The sequence below is a fragment of the Nicotiana tabacum genome, chromosome 18, assembly GCF_000715075.1.
Source record: "Nicotiana tabacum cultivar K326 chromosome 18, ASM71507v2, whole genome shotgun sequence".
Classification (NCBI taxonomy): domain Eukaryota; kingdom Viridiplantae; phylum Streptophyta; class Magnoliopsida; order Solanales; family Solanaceae; genus Nicotiana; species Nicotiana tabacum.
In genome coordinates, this window is record NC_134097.1 from 11,551,702 (window position 1) to 11,568,701 (window position 17,000).

The following is a 17,000-nucleotide window of genomic DNA, read 5'->3' on the forward strand; positions in this document are numbered from 1 at the left end:
TGCAAATTTCATATATGGATATGTGTATAGTATTGTGGTTCTAATAACCTTCTCTTTTCTATTTACGACATGTATAATGATTTGGGCATGCTGAGTTCTATAGGACCTCAGGCCCAAGTCCAGCTGCTATGGTCCAAGAGTCTGCCATCACTCGTCTCTATTACTGCTAAGCCTTCCTTTTGAGGTCCAAACCTCCCAGAGTCACTTCTTTCCCTTCGCTTCGTTATTTACTATTTTCGCTATTCTCCAGTTGCACTATGTCGTAATTCTTTGCTATATTTCATTTTGTTTTACCTCGTATGTATATGAGAATTATATATTATATTGAATGCTTTATTTGATCTTTTAACTTACCTAGAATTACTTAGGCAAGCCTTAAATAATCTAGGATTAAAAGAAGCAGTAGTTTGCAACTAATCCTACATCTGCTAGTCATGAACTGTTATCAACTTATTATGCTAACTCTTTTTCCAAAGATTTTTGAAGCCCAAAGGCATAGCAAAGGCAGTAATCCCTCTTTCAAAAGGAAAATCAGAACTGAGTAGCGAGATTAATGTTTTCTAAAGGGGAGTCAACTATTTCGAAAAGATTAAAGTGTTGTTTCCCCAAAAACAAAGGCTTTCAAATAGTTTCCTATTTAAAATCAAGGTACATCTTAGGATCATTTTCATAATAGTTTCACCTTATTAGAATAATATGAACTTCCATGAATTAGGAAACAAAGTGCTTTAACTTAGCTTCCCCTTTACACATTTTTATACAAACGTTTCATCTTTCAAAGTTCTTTTTCAAGCTTACATATACTAACGTTATTTTCCTAAAACTTTTTTAAAAAAACATTCATCCTCTTTAAACCATGGTCTTCCTTATAGATATTATCCCCTAATATATGGTAAGCTACACTCTTTGAATACTAGTTAAGGCATAGTACAAACAGTTAGTCCCAAATCTAGTCTAAGTCCTATGGAGCTACCTCATGTACATTTTAAGGGGTGCCTAACACCTTCCCCTTAGAAGAATAAGAACCCTTACCCATAATCTCACATGTAGACTAATAAAAAATATAACCTTTATTAATTAAATAGGTACCCTGGTATATCTTTAAATACTAGTGGCGACTCTCTTTCATCAACATTAGAGAAATCACAAGTTGAATCTTTTTTTGACTATTGCAAAATAGGATGCAACAACATGGTAACTCTGCTGAGAATTTCATACTTAGGTTCTAATCTTAACAAACAGAATTTGGCACTTGATTTGCTTGTACACTGCTTTAACTGTAGTTAACTCTCAATTACATGCTTGGCTGCTTTATTTGATCTTTATGCTTATTATCATGCTTATTGTTGCTACATTTTTATCGATTACTGCTTTGCATATACTGTCATCACATTTCTTCCTATCGAGTCTTGACCGTATACTATCACACAGAATGGCACGCGAGGGATGTCTTTTATAGCCTTCCGAGCCTTCTTTTTCAAACTCTCTAGTTTTAGAGAATAGCTTTGTCAGGTCAACTGACATAACTTCTCGCAGTCTTCAGTCCAACTCAAAGTAGGAAACACTCTAATCTAGCAAAAGTAGGTCATATTTCATAAACCTTAGGTGAGTCGGTCCTTGGCAATTACACACAATTGGAAAAATCACCCTAATATCAACGGGTCATGCACCCAACGACATAACTTCTGTGGAAAGACGAACAAACATGACGAGACATCTAAATATCTGAAGCAAACACTTACCAAAACCTTTCTTTACCTACTTCAGAAAATGGAAATCAACCAAAACATCCTCGAGATTAACATGTTAATAGGAGCTCCACACAAGTTGAAGCAGTGGTGGAAGAACATTCGCCTGGAACACGGAGCTGAGATTAGGACACACCTAGGGGCATTGGCCGCTTTTCTAGACATCCGACGGACAGGGTGCTCACTTACCTACTGATAGAGTTCTGGGATCTGGATAAGGTGGTGTTCAAGTTTGCTGACTCTGAGTTAGTACCGACATTGGAAGAAGTTACTAGTTTCACGGAGCTTCCATTCATATGAAGGAAGCCAATACTACCAGTCACTATGCTCGGTTACAGGTTCTTGGATGCTTTTGGTATGGCTAACAGTCGAGGTCTAAGAAACATCGAGGACAGATGGGTTAGCCTAGATTAGTTGTTCGCTAGATTTGGATATCGCGAAAGCTATGAGTGGTATTCGGGAGAGTTTCAGTATGATCAATCAACGTGGGAGAGTCTCAGGCCCAACACTTTCTCATTGACACTGCTGGGATTGTTGTATTCTTGTATAGAAGGGGTCGGATCAACATCTACTTATTACCCATGGTTCTGGAGACCTTCTGTGGTAACCTTCAAGCTACTCTAGTCTCGATGGTACTAGCTGATATTATGAGGGCTTTGTATGCATGTGCACGGGGGCATGATTTCTTTAAGGGTTGTAACTTCCTACTTCAGATCTAGGCCATAGAACATTTCTTGCAGTGAGAAGCCATCATTGACTATTTTGTGGGCATCAGCAAAATGATCCGCAACCATAACGAGAGGATGAGACATTGGGTCTCCCAGATGGGCAAGAAGAGTGGAGGGAAATGTAGACTAATCTAAGTAGACAATGGGTCAACTGGAAGTTGTCATCGTTAGGTGGGAGGGAAATTTTAAGTACTCCTCAAAAATACTTCATTGAGCTGATCGGACTTGAGGGCATCCAACCATACTCACCCATGCTAGTTCTCAGACAGTTTGAATAATCCAGGATGTGCCTATATGGACGAGGACAACTCTATATGAGGATGAGTATAACAGACAAATTCCAATCCCTAGGATAAGAAGGCTCCAAGAAGAGTGGAACGATCTGGTCATAATACTGATGGGTAAAAACCCATGGTGCACTTTGGAGTACTATGTCTGGATCAACGAGGAAGGCGGGCTAGCCCAACCAAGAAGAGAGGGTATATCCTGGCTGGAGGACGCAGTGGATGCTTTGCCAATCTACCATGAGATTCTGCCACGTTACCTTGTGACTACCTCAATGCACCGTCAAGTGATCCCAGGATCCATCGATCACATGTTATCGCATATTGAAGATGATGACCGGGTAGTGGAGTGCATCCAAATAGAGTCTGAGATGGAGCCAGAGGGAGACCTAGGAGAGGAGTCTATGTTCAACGATGACGAGGAGAAATTTAAAGATGATCCGGAGGCAGAACCAGAAGAAGAAGAAGAGGAGATGTATTCTTACTTTCCTAAATGGAAAATTGTTTAAGCCCGTGCAATTCTATGAAACAGTGATGTATTCTTTGTTCCCACTTATCTCAGTCCAAACATTATCAATCAAAACAAACATGCTTCGGACCTAATGTGTTGAGTCTAATTGTTTGTCAAACATCTACAATTTAGGCATACCTCCAGAAATGAGAGGTCCCATGAATTATAGGAAAATGCTCTAGCCTAAATTTGTGAATTAATTGCTCTATGTGATTTTCTGCTTGTATAAATAAAGAAACTGACTTCTGTTTCTTTTCCTTTCTTTCTTCTTGTTTTTTTACTTTATTATTGCTCCCCTAAAGAAACTTGGTTTGTGTTGACCTGAAGCTGCCAGAATCACCGTATAATCTAAGATTAAAGGAAAAGATTCCAGCTATAGAAAATACGACTAAACATGCTCTGGTCAAAGCAGATAGCCCGGGGCGATCAGAAGAGAAGGACGATACAAGGAATGATGAGCACATGGTCATGATGGCCCAGGAGATGAAGTCTTTAAGGAAGGAGGTACAACATATCAGGGAACTAGCACATCTGGTTGTGACAACGCTCCCTCAACCACCTCGCTTTCCTTCTTTCGATTCAATTCTTGACCTTTTTCCTTCCACATCATGCCACGTAACACTCGCTAACCCACCCAATCCCCTATCCACTCAAGTCATACCTCCAATAACACCCACTAACCCACCAAATCCCCTATCCACATTCCCTACATTCAAACACTACAAAACCCGCCTATCACCACCAACGCAACTCACACCTCTCCTCGTGTGGAGTCACTTTTACCACGACCAAAATTAGCACATACCCGTGGCACATACCGCATCCCATGTGCGATATGTCCCTCCTGTATATGTCATTTCTGAACCTACCTTTACAACATCTGTCAGGATCAGGGTGCCTTATGAGATTGACCAATATGCTGAGATGGAAAGGAAAGCTAGGCATAAGGAAAAAGAGTTAGTATCTGAGCAACTACAAATCTTGAGAAACTAAATGAAGAACCTCCAAGTCGCCAGGGGAAGTGAAAGTTTGGACTACGAGGATCTATGTATCCATCTGAATATGGATATGCCAGCAGATCATAAGCCTCCAAAGTTTTATATCTTCGACGGGACGGGTGATCCCCACGCACATTTGAGGGCATATTATGACAGGTTAGTCGAAGTGGGAAGGAACGAGAAGCTAAGAATGAAGTTATTCATAAGGATCCTGGTGGGAGAAGAACTTACCTGGTATACTTGATAAGATCCTCAAAACTGGAGAACCTCGCAAGATATGGAAAAAGATTCATTCGCTTTCAATTCAACACAGAGATCACTCCCGATAAGTTCGTACTGGTAAACCTGCAGAAAAAGCCATCCTAGTCATTCTAAGAATATGCACGTCAGAGGAGGTCAGAGGCCGCCAGGGCACAACCTCTGCTAGATGATAGTGAATCAACCAAGTATTTCATCAAGGCCTAGGAAGGGATATAGTTCGAAAAAATGATGGAAATGACGGGATAGAAATTCCTCGAGCTGGTCAAGATGGGAGATTTCTTAGAAGAAGGTATAAAATGTGGTAAAGTACAATCAATGGCTGCATTGCAAGAAGCCAGCAAGGCAATCCAATCAGGGTCAATCGGTAGCGGAAGGAAGAAGAAAGAAGAAGTCTCAGCAGTCATCCCTTACTATCAACCCAATCCACACCACGAAAACACTTCCTATTCCCCAAACAACCATTCACCACCACCCACTTACACTCCAATCTATAATCCCCAGCCATATTACCACCCCCAACCTCAATACAACCCTCCTCGAGCCTACAACAACCCGAACCCACTTTTGCACCACGCCTTCATCCCAATTTTGAAAAGAGGAGTCCCATAAATTATACCCCGATTGCTGAGCCAAGGGCCCAATAGTTTGAAAGATTAAGAAGAGAAGGATTGATACATCCAGTGGAATGAAGATTTCCTAAGTATCCCACCAAGTATTTTGATGCAACTAAAAGGTGCGTGTACCATTCCATTGTTCCTGGGCATGAAACTAAAGATTGTTTTAAGCTGAAAAATGAGATTGAAACACTGATCAAGAGTGGATCCATTTTAAGCACTCCGACTCCGCCCAATGTAAATCGCAATCCGCTGCCAAATCACCGAAATCAGGGGGTCAACATAATCATATTGGATAGAGGCCACAAGGATCCCACCTCAAAGGGCTCCAATGATTACAGTACAAGTGAGACCTACTGTGACAAGTCAGACTTATTAGCGACAACATGCCATTGCTACAGGGGATGAGGAGAGTCGGGAATACAAAACTATCCCATGGACGTACTAACAAAAGGGGAAGGCCAAGATGACAGACTCTGCCGTGGCCCACGGTATGACTAAGTCTGGGAGATGCTACGCTCCTGAAGATGCAAATGCAGGGAATTCAGGAAGAGATCAGATTCAAAGAAGAAACATAACAGACCTAGAAGATGCCAAATATCAATCATGGGCTTGCTAATGAGTCCCGGCAGTCATAAGGATGCCCTGCTGAAAGTACTAAGTGGGGTAAGTGTGCCAAGCAACACCACCAGTGAGGCACTGGCAGCAACAATTGGAAAAATGGTCGAAGAAAATATGATTACTTTAAGAAAAGAAGAACTTCTATCGAAGGCGTAAGTCACAACAAAGCTCTTCATATCACTGTCAAATATGGGGACAAAGTGGTGCCCCCAGTGCTAGTTGATGGAGGATTAGGAGTCAACATTTATCTGCTCTCTACTCTGCGGGAGTTGGGAATCAATTTAAGGGAATTCAAGGAAAGCCACGTGAGGGTAAGGGCTTTTGATGGTTCACAGAAGGATGTTACGGAGAAATTTATTTGGCTTTGTAGATCGGGCCAATTGAATTACCCATATTGTTTCAAGTAATAGATATCTATTATTCATACAACTTGCTTCAAATAAGGCCCTAGATACACATGGCAGTGGCCGTCCTATCCACTCTACACCAATTCATGAAATTTGAGTAGGGATGTCAGGAGATTGTGGTCCATGGTGAATGGGTCAAATTAGCTTATTTGGAGCATGTTGTCTCGTTCATTTAAAGGCTAGACGGAGTTGCTTTCCATGCATTGGATATCATGCAGGCCACCTAAATGGAAGAGACTAAAACAAACATGGGTATGCAGTAGCCATATAGATCCAAGATGGCTGTGATGGAGATGATGAAATATGGACACAGAACAGGAATAGGGTTGGGATCCAGGTCAGACGGGATCACGGAGCCAATTAAACCTAATGGGAAGAAAGGAAGGGCCGGCATATGATATCAGCCTTTGGTGGAGAAAGCTCATATCGGTAGCTCCGGGAAAAGGTTTTTATGACAGAGCATGATTTGGGTACGGGCCAGAGTTCAGCATCAAAAGATGATATCATCGATGGAATGGGAAGACTATTCGCGAATATGATTAAAGAATGCGCTGAAGGGACTAACATCAAGATATCGACCATCAGGAATGTCGAACCAAGGGAAGAGCTATAGAATTGGACCGTTAATCCATCTTTGGTTCACCGGGAGTCTTGGTAGTGTGGAACTGTAAAACTTTTCTTTTTGAAAAAGCACACAATCAATTGAGGCATGCACCGTGTCTGTACCTTTTTTTCATTTGCCTCTTTTGAACGCTTAGACGTTCTTATTTAGATGAAATAAAAAAGAATCATTTTTTTAAAAATACTGCAACTCAATTTACCTCTTCATTTATACTTAGTTTTTCTTTTCAGTAATCAAAATGATAAAAACCTGCATTCCGCGACTGTGGCATGTAACAAAACCATTGAGCAAAACTACCCAGATTACGAGAAGTATGATGAGAATATGATGGTAGACAATCTCCCACAGGAGATCGAATAGCTTGAGAGTCAGAAAAATCCAAACCTCAAAGAAACGAAAGTGGTCAACCTTGGAAGTGAAGAAGACATGAAAGAAACCAGAATCAGTATTCATCTATAAGCCGAGGAGAAGGAAAAACTTGTTGAGCTCCTCCGACTATACATCGATGTGTTTGCATGATCATATGATAACATGCCGGGATTGAGTACTGACATTATCTTGCATCGACTGCCCACTGATCCTACAAGACTGCCGGTCAAGCTGAAACCCAGAAAATTCAAACCCGATTTAAGTCTGAAGATAAAGGAGGAAGTGACCAAAAAGATAGAGGATAATGTGGTAAGGGTCACCAATAATCCTAGATGGTTGGCAAATATCGTCCCAGTAACCAAGAAATATGAAAAGATCAGGAAATGCATGGATTACCAAGATCTCAACAAAGCTATTCCTAAGGACGACTTCCCTCTACCAAATATGCACATCCTCATTGACAACTGCGTGAAGCATGAACTGCAGTCGTTCATGGATCGTTTCGCTGGATACCACCAGATCTTGATGCACGAAGAAGATACAGAAACGACAGCCTTCACCACATCTTATGGAGTTTACTGCAATAGAGTCATGTTGTTCGGTCTAAAGAATGTCAGTGCCACCTACATGAGGTCCATGACGACCCTTTTTCATGACATGATTCATAAGCATATTGAAGTATATGTGGATGACGTCAGGATCAAGTCTTGAAAGAGTTCAGAACATTTGGACCATTTGAGGAAAGAGTTTGAGCGCCTGCGGAGGTACATTTTGAAATTGAACCCGACAAAATGTGCATTCGGGGACTCTGCTGGAAAACTGTTAGGCTTCATTATAAGCAGAAAAGGGATAGAGCTGGACCCATCAAAAATCAAGGCCATTCAGGAATTGCCACCCACCTAAGAGTAAGAAAGATGTTATGAGTTTCCTAGGTAGGAGAAATTACATCAGTCGTTTTATAGCCAAATACACGGTAATCTATGAACCCATTTTCAAATTGCTGAAAAGGGATGTTTCCACAAAATGGACAGAAGAGTGCCAGAAAGCTTTCAATAGAATAAAGGAATATTTGTCAAATCCTCCAGTGTTGGTTCCCCCGAGCTCGGGAAGCCATTGTTACTGTATTTGTTGGTCTTGGATAATGCCTCCGGATGTGTGTTCGGACAACATGATGGAACTAGGAGAAAGGAGCAGGCCATCTACTACTTAAGTAAGAAGTTCACGCAGTGCGAAGCCAAATACACTTTAATAGAATGCATTTGTTGTGCTCTGACTTTGATCGCCCAGAAACTATGGATTTACATGTCAGCATATACTATGCATCTGATATCTCGGCTCGACCAGCTCAAGTACATCTTCCAGAAGTCGATGCATACTGGAAAGCTAGCTAAATGTCAAATTTTCCTCAGAAAATTTGTCATTGTGTACATAAATCAGAAGGCTATCAAGGGGAAGCTTTAGCCGACCACCTCGTAGAAATCCAGTAGACGGGGATTACGAGCCACTCACTACGTATTTTCCCAACGAAGAGGTATTATTTTCTAGGGAAGATACCGTAGAGTCATATCCTTGATAAAGAATGCTTTTTGATGGAGCAGCAAACTTCAAAGGAGTCGAAATTAGGGCATTCCTAATTTTGGAATCTGGACAACACTATCCAGCATCGGCAAAGATATGATTCCCTTGTACCAATAATATGGTTGAATATGAAACATGCATCCTTGGGATTAGAATGGTAGTAAACGTGAACGTCAAAGAACTTTTGGTCATAGGGGATTTCGATCTATTGATACACCAAGTCCAACGGGAATGGTCCACCAAAAATGTCAAGATCCTTCCATACATGCACTGCGTAAGAGAGCTATGCAAGAAGTTCACGAAGATAGAGTTCAAGCACGTCCCCAGGATTCAGAACGAGTTCGCAGATGCCCTTGCATTAGTCATTAAAGGGAAGAATTAGTCGTTAGTAGTTAAAGGTATTTGGGAGTAAAGTTTAACTCTAGGTTTGGTTGCTCTCCCCGGCATAAACATTGCCCTAGGCCTTGAGACCCTTGGGAACTTTGAAGTGTCAAGGGATTCAAATGGGGCATTGGCCTTGAGTATAATTCTCTCCTTAGCCTTTAATTTATTGACACTTATTACTCTCTTTGGGTTTGGTGTTTAATGACAATGAAAGATATTCAATGTGGATCATTTACTATGCATAACCTCCACATTAGTATGACCTTCTTAGTATTTAAATATTGTCAGTGATCTCTTCTTTTAGTCTTTGCTTGAGAATTTCATATATGTATATGTGTCGAGTATTGTGGGTATAATGACCTTCTCTTTTCTTTTTTGGACATGTACAATGATTTGGGGTTGCTGAGTTCTATTGGAACTCAGGCCCAAGTCCAGCCCTACTATGGTCTAAGAGTCTGCCATCGCTCATCCCTATTATTGCTAGGCCTGCCTTTTGAGGCCCAAACCTCCCAGAGTCACTTCTTTCCCTTCGCTTCGTTATTTACTATTTTTTCACTATGTTGTAACTCTTTGCCATGTTTTCTGTTGTTTTATCTCATATGTGTGAGGCCCCGTAAATATTTTACCTAAAACCCGGGATTGCATGGTGCCGAAGTAGACTATGTGTTGACTCCGCGGTACAGACTTTTTGCGTTGAACAGTGCGTCGGGGAGTAAAGGGAATGTTTTGGTAGAAAAAAAAGGGACACTTCTGCGGCCCACTATGCGGTCGCAGAATCACTATACGGGCTGCAGAATGAAGCAGAAAATTGGGTAAAGTTTGGGTGATATTGTGCGGTAACTATGCGATCGCATAACCATTTCGCGGGCTGCACATGGACCGTAGAACCAGCATGAAAATTTACTAGAGGGAGGTTCTGCGGTGTATTATGCGACCGCAGAATAGGTCTGCGGACCGCATAAAGGTCGCAATGTGGGGCAGAGTTGCCTAGTTCCGGAGGGCCATTTTACGCACCGTAGAAGCATCATGCGGTCGCATATGCGACCACAGATCGTGTTTCGGATCTTTATTTTTCTGGTTTTATAAAGCCGACCCTATTCTTATAAAACAATGTAAAGGGCCATTTTAGAAGGTTCAAACTCACATTTTAGAGAGAGAGGAAGGTGGTCTAGAGTAAGAAGAGGAGTTCTAAGTCATTTCTTCATCAATCTTTGTTCAAACCTTGAAGATTTCTCTAGGGTAACTCACAAGGTCTTCAACCAAAAGGTAAGATTCTACACCCTAACCCTTAATTTCAGAATTTAACTAAAAATGGGTAATTAGTAAACCAATTCTTGGGTGTGGGAGTTTTTTATTTTACATGCATGTACTATCTAGGGTAGTGGGGAGATTATTGAGCTCTTTTGGGTGAACTTTGGGTAGTGGGGTGAAAGAATCCACCATAGAAGGATCTTAAATCCTTAATGCATTGGTAAAATGCTCTCAAGTGAGCTAGAATTATGAACTCCTTCCTAATTTATGTTCAATTTTGCTATATCTCTAAATAGATCAAAGTGGCTAGGATCTCCGGAACATTATAGTAAATTAAAAAGTTCGAGGCGAGGTATGTTGGCTAAACTTATCTCTTAGAATTGAATTCCCACGATGATCTTGTAAGTCCCAAGTTGTCCATTATGAATTGACTTTTCTGAATAAGTTTGGCGTCAAATGTGTTCCGGAATATTCTTATTAAACGGTGCTATTCTTCGGGAGAGTATTTGACGTATGAGTATGTATTAAAATGTTGTGACTTCAAGTCAAGTCAAAATGAAAGTGATCACATCAAATTGTATAAGAGATCGTATGTGCCTAAGACCCTAATTTGCTCAAGTATGTATTTAAAGTCTTAATTTGAAAAGCCTTGTTGTTGATTATCCATGATAATGATTGAAAATGGAATAGTGAGCTTGAATTATGAAGTACGGCCAATGTGCCAAGAATGATATTGTGTTATGGCTAATAATTCCAACAAAATGAATGAAAGGTAAAAGAATATGAATTGAGTGGTAAATACTTTTAATAACAAATGCCTTAGGAGTATCGTTTAGCCACCGAGGAAGGGTAGGTCAGAACAACCTAACCCCAAAACTACACGTGCTGGTGTAAGAGTGACTGAGGGGTAAATCCCTTTATTAATGTGATGAGGCTGTTTCCCAATTTATGGGATGAGATTGGTGTGTTGAATGATTTTTCCTTAAATAAGATGATATTATTGCTGGCGAGATGTGATATGATGTCAATCCACATGGCATTGTGGTGAGACAGATTAGCCGATCGGGCTGAGATCGGACGCCATGTCGCGCACATGGTGGTGTTATGAGTGCACGTCTCGGGGTGAGACAGCTTAGCCGGTCGGGCTAGGATCGGACTCCATGCTAAAACACGGGGCTGTATTGGTTCTAAAGATCTCCCAACTTAAACTACCGAAACCTACTTGAAATTTACGTTTCCCCCAATTTGACACTTTGATACCGTTTGAGTCTCTTATTGATATCATGTTTTATTCTCCGTTTACTGTTTTTCATTCTATTGAGAGGGTGTTTAGTTTTACATACTAGTACTATTCCATATGTACTAACGTCCCTTTTGCCGAGGGCGCTGCATATTTAATGGATGCATGTGGTTCCATAGCAGGTGGTATTGATCAGTGATAGCAGCACACCCTCTCCTCAGCTGATTTGGTGAGCCCCACTTCATTTCGGGGTCCTGTATCTTCTATCCTTTGTACATAGAGTTTTGAGGTATAGCTGGAGCCTTGTTGTCGGCACTGCTATAGCACTCTTTTGTTCCTGTTAGAGGCTCCATAGAAATAGTGTGTGTCGTATTTATTTTTGGGAAAGTTAAAACTAAAAATGTTGTAATTGTATCATCTGTTCTACTTTAACTATGAATGTACAATGTACTATTTTGAACATTTGTTAAGGACATAACTAATGGAAATGAAATGGTGTTGTTCACATTACTTCTAACTGACTAATTAATGAAATGTACTCTTTTCATTATTTGTGGGTGAGTTGGGTAGACGGCACTGTGCAGGCTTGCTCGACCGAGGTAACTCTGTTGAGCGTCGGTCGTGCTCCCCGAGGTCGGGGCCTGACAATATGTATATGACAATTATATATTGGATTGAATGATTTATTTTATCTTTTAACTCACTTAGAATTAATTAGGCATGCCTTAAATAATCTAGGATTAAATGAAGCAGTAGTTAGCAACTAATCCTACATATGTTGTTATCAACTTATTATGCTTTGCTAACTCTTTTCCCAAAGATTTTTGAAGCCAAAAGGCATAGAAAAGGCAGTAATCCCTCTTTCTAAAGGGGAGTAAACTACTTCGAAAGGATTAAAGTGTTGTTGCCCCAAAAACAAAGGCTTTCAAATAGTTTCCTATTCAAAACCAAGGTACATCTTAGGATCATTTTCATAATACTTTGGCCTCATTAGAATAATATGAACTTCCATGATTTCATCTTTCAAAGTTCCTTTTCAAGCTTACATATACTAACGTTATTTTCCTAAAACTTTTTTAAACAAACTCATCATCTTTAAACCATGCTCTTCATTTATAGATATTATCCCCTAATATATGGTAAGTTGCACTCTTTGAACACTAGTTAAGTCATAGTACAAAGAATTAGTCCCAAATCTAGACTAAGTCCTATGGAGCTACCTCAGGTAGATTTTATGGGGTGCCTAACACCTTCCCCTTAGAAGAACAAGAACTCTAATCCAAAATCTCACATGTTAGCAGACTAATAAAGAATATAACTTTTAGTAATTAATAAGGTACCCTAGTATACCTTTAAATACTAGTGGCTACTCTGTTTCATCAACAACAGATAAACCATAAAATAAATCTTGTTTTAACTATTGTAAAATAGGGTGCAACTATTACACCCTATATTTTCATACGTAAAAATGCGTCGTAAGCAAACTAATGTAGGACCAAAAATGAGAAAATATTTAAAAGTATATAAAGTAAGTTAATCATGTTACCTCTGAGGTTACAAATATTGAAGATCATGAACAACAAGTACAAAGAGGGTTGGACAGTTCAGAAGCTAAAGCAATTAAATAAAACAATGTTTCATCAAAAGTCGACAAGTTGGAAATGTTATAACATGTACCTTTGGGGTGAGACTAGGGTGATTAACATGATAAGGAGATTATGTTATGATTTATATTAGTCGTATGACATCCGTGTGTTATGTTTTGAAGTCAAGCGAGTTGTGGAACAAAAGTCGATGAAAGTCATCACAAGTTACATTCATAAGTTTTACTGAAACTTTGGGTCAAATGTAACTGCGATTTTCTCCCAATATACTTAGAGTTATGGGGTGTTCAACACATCAAATTAAATATCTATGAGTCTATTTTCCAACGCATTAAACCGTTTGTCAATAAGATATTGGAGTAGAAAGATATGGGCATTTGTTCGATACTGCGCAAGCTGCTAGGTGACAAGTAGGTGTGTCACCTACTTGCTTAAATGAAAGCCCAAAAATGGGCCATTTCGGGTCATTCAAAGAGGCCTTTTAAGGGCCTATTTTCTTCATATATTAGACTTAAAATAGAGCATAATAACCAGACATAAGCTCTGCAAATAATCCTCCCAAAAATTTCCCACAAACCCTAATTGATTTTCTCTCCCTTTCAAGTTCTAATTGGAGGTAAAACCTAGAGTTTGAAGAACCAAGATAAGAGCTGAGTTATCCAACAAATAATGTGAGTTTAATGATCTCTTTCATCCATTTTTTCTGCTGTAAATTCATGGTAAGTCGTTCTATACTTGTAAGAACTCACGGGACGGTGATCGGAAGCCGTGTGTTCGAGTTATTCATTTGTAGTGGACTGTTTTGTGGACTGTTTTGTGTTGCTGTTGGGCTGCGTGTTTTACAACTATTTTGTGGCGTTTTGGAGGAGGAAGGGGGTGTAGAAACACCATATAAATGTAGGGTGGTTGGCTGGTCGTTCGTCATAACATTTCCGGGTCGTTTGACACTACTACGGTGGTCGTTTTGTGTATGAAGAGATTGGGGTGTGTTGGGCTGTTTTGTAGTATTTGATGGCGTATATAGGGCTGAAAAATGGTGTATATATGTTGTTATTGTTCTGTTCTTGTATTGTTGGTATTATCTTGAATTTTGAGGAAGTAAGGATTATAGGGGAGATGCTGCCCGTTTTAATACAAAATAAGTTTGTCGTTCGTTGTGCGATAGTTGTACCTTTCATAACTTAACGATATTATTATTATCATTCTTGTAGATTAAGGTGGGAAGAGGTGAGTTCAACTTGGTGATTGGAAAGATTGTGATAAGGTATGTTAAGGCTAAGCCCTTCCTTCATTTTGGCATGATCTCGTAGCTACATGTGTTAATAATGAGACATAAAGAGAAGTTCGTATTCATGAATTTATTCACATTATTCTAGTCTCATAAGTTACAATATTATTCCTTATCGGGACTTCATATTCAGTTTAGTTTTGTCTTTATTCAGTCAAGAGAGCAGAGGGTCTATATATATATATATATACAGTATTACACTATTTTCACCACCATCGAGCTATAATCGGTGGGCAGGCCCCTATTGGGCAACCTCTGATCAGATGGTAAGTTATATATACCGAGCCTACTGTGGCCGAGCGCCTATGAGCGAGCCCAGGATGGCCGAGGTACAGAGCCCAGTATGGCCGAGCGCCTATGAGCGAGCCTACTACGGCCGAGCAGTTACACGTACCGAGCCTTATAGGGCCGGACATTTATTTTACTTACTATATTGAAGGAGTTTAGTCACTATCAGCAGGTAAGTATATCTCCAGACCATCTTTGACTCCCAGTTAATTTCAGTTATCATATTATCAGTTCAGTTTTAGATTTCAGTTATTTTATTGCCTTACATACTCGGTACATTATTTTGTACTGACGTCCCTTTTCTGGGGGCGCTGTATTTCATGCGTGCGAGTTCAAATAGACAGACGGGTAGACCTCCTCAGTAGGTGTTTCCCGAGTTCAGCCTGATCGGTAAGCTCCATGTCTTTCGGAGTTGCCAGGTCTAGAGTTTTGTGTACATCTTATGTATATCTGTATATATGTTATGGGTAGGTCGGGGCCCTGCTCCGATCACAATATATCTATCAGTAGAGGCTTGTAGACATATCCTGTTGGTTAGTGCAGTATGTTGGGTTTGTAGGCCTGGTATGTATAATTTGGTGGTTTGTCAGCTGTAGTAGCTGTGACGGCCTTTTTAGCCTAGCTTTATATTGATGTTTAGTTACCGCTAGTTTCCATTTAGTTTTATATTTTGCTTCGCAAATTGTCTTGCAAGGTGGCCCCATGGCCAAAGTATATCATTATGTGTTCAGAGTCCCTTAGTCGCAATTTGGTACGCCAGGTTAGGTGAGGCACCGGGTGCTTGTCTCGCTCCTAGGTTCGGGGCGTGACAAACTTGGTATCAGAGCAGTTCTGTCCTAGGGAGTCTACAAGCCGTGTCTAGTAGGGTGTTGTTTATAGATGTGTTGTGCACCACATTATATAAGCAGGGCACTACAGGGCATTTAGGAGTTGGTTACCCTTCTTTGAAATCTAAATCGTGCCATAGAACTGAGTTATAGGAAATTTGAATTAAACTTATGTGTTGGTATTTGCATGCACAGATGACGGTGACTAGGAAGACTACGGCTAGCCAGAGGAGAGATACAGCAGCAGGTGAGGGGACCATCAGGGTACCCCCAGTAGATAGGGCCCGGTCTGAGGCTCAAGGTGAGACCCCTACTCAGCCATTACCGGCTCCTCCAACAACTACGAAGATTCCTAGGGAAACCGCACATCCAGTTCCCCCTCCACTTCCATCAGATTAGGACTTGAAGAGTGCGGTGCATTTGCTGTCACAGTTGGTAGCTACCCAGCAACAGGCTAGGGCATCAGCTAGTGCAGGAACTTTTGAGAGGTCTGGGAGTTCAAGGGTCCGAGAGTTTATTGCTTTGAGTCCCCCAGAGTTCACGAGGACAGATCAGAGGGAGGACCCATAGGATTTCATAGATCAGCTTCACAGGATCTTTCGTGTTATGCATGCCACGGAGAAAGAGGCAGTTGAGCTAGCAGCTTTTCGACTCCAAGATATAGCCATCCTTTGGTATGAGGGATGGGAGAGGTCCAGGGGACGTGATGCTCCTCCAGCTATTTGGGAGAATTTTTCAGATGCCTTCCTTGACCAGTACTTACCACGGGAGATCCGACAGGCTCGAGTCGATTAGTTTCTAGCCCTCAAGCAGGGTAATATGAGTGTTCGAGAGTATAGTCTCCGTTTTGACTCATTGGCCAGATATGCACCATCCATAGTTGCTACTATGCGGGACAGGATTCACAGGTTTATAGCAGGGTTAGCCCCAGAGTTAACCGAGGCATATGCCACCGCTGCATTGCAGGATAGTATGGATATCTCCCGGATTCAGGCATTTGCCCAGAATATAGAAAGGGGTAGGCGTCGGCAGCAGGGTACAGAGAGGGCTGAGCAAGGGCAACGTAAGAGGATGAGATTTCCCAGGTCTCAGGAGCAATATCAGGGTAGTTATAGGACGCAGTACTTCGGACGGCCACCTAGGCCTCCGCCACCTCAGTTACAGGGTTACAGGTATGACCGCTATACTGAGTCAGGACCAGGTGAGAGCTCACGGGCGTCGGGTTTGCAGCGACAGCGAGGATCTGCACAGACATGGTCATTTCCTCCACGGTGTGACATCTGTGGTAGAGGACACTTGGGCCAATGCCGAGCAGGTTCTGATGCTTGTTATACATGTGGGCGTCCGGGGCATATGATGCGAGATTGCCCAAATAGA